Here is a 728-nt window from a genome sequence, read left to right on the forward strand (position 1 = left end):
GGGCAGCAGCTCTTTATACCTCCCCTCAAGGGGAGGAGCCAGGGGCAGAGCCCACAAGGGCACCAACATGATACATTCTGTGTAATATCGTACAATGGTCCATAGGTGGAGCCCACATGGGCAACAGCGTGGTACAATGTAGCACAGTGGTGAATGGTTAGTACAATACGTTCACCACATTCACCCCCTGTTTGAAAAAATTGAAGTCCGGCGGGGGTGAAGGGCTCACGGGTTCAGTCTGTCCGGCGCCCGGATCGTGCGCTGCGATCGCCGGAGCTCTGGTTTTGCAGCGGGCGCGGGTGTAGAACCCGTCGGTGCGGGCATGGGTGGTGAACTCGTCGAAGCGGGCACAGGCGTGGACTCCGGGAGCGTGTCTTTCGGAGCTTCATTCCTGGACGTTGGTGAAGGGGGGGAGGGAGTATAGGAGGGGGTGTGGAGGCCATGTAGGGATGGGGGCGTTGTTCGGTGTAGGTTGGTGGGGGGTAGGTTGGGGTGATGGTAGGGGTTCCTGAAGGTGCCAGGTCCCGGAGGGAGACCGTATCCTGTCAGCCGTCGGGGTGCTCTACGTTTGCGTACTGGGGGTTGGTGTGAAGGAGCTGGACCCTCTCGACCAGGGGGTCGGACGTATGGGTCCTGACATGTTTGAGGAGTAGGACGGGCCCCGGTGACTTCAGCAAAGACCCTGGAGGTGGATTTCCTGGGGAAAACAAACAGGCGGTCATGAGGGG

This window comes from Scyliorhinus canicula, unplaced genomic scaffold (assembly GCF_902713615.1).
Source record: "Scyliorhinus canicula unplaced genomic scaffold, sScyCan1.1, whole genome shotgun sequence".
Lineage (NCBI taxonomy): Eukaryota > Metazoa > Chordata > Chondrichthyes > Carcharhiniformes > Scyliorhinidae > Scyliorhinus > Scyliorhinus canicula.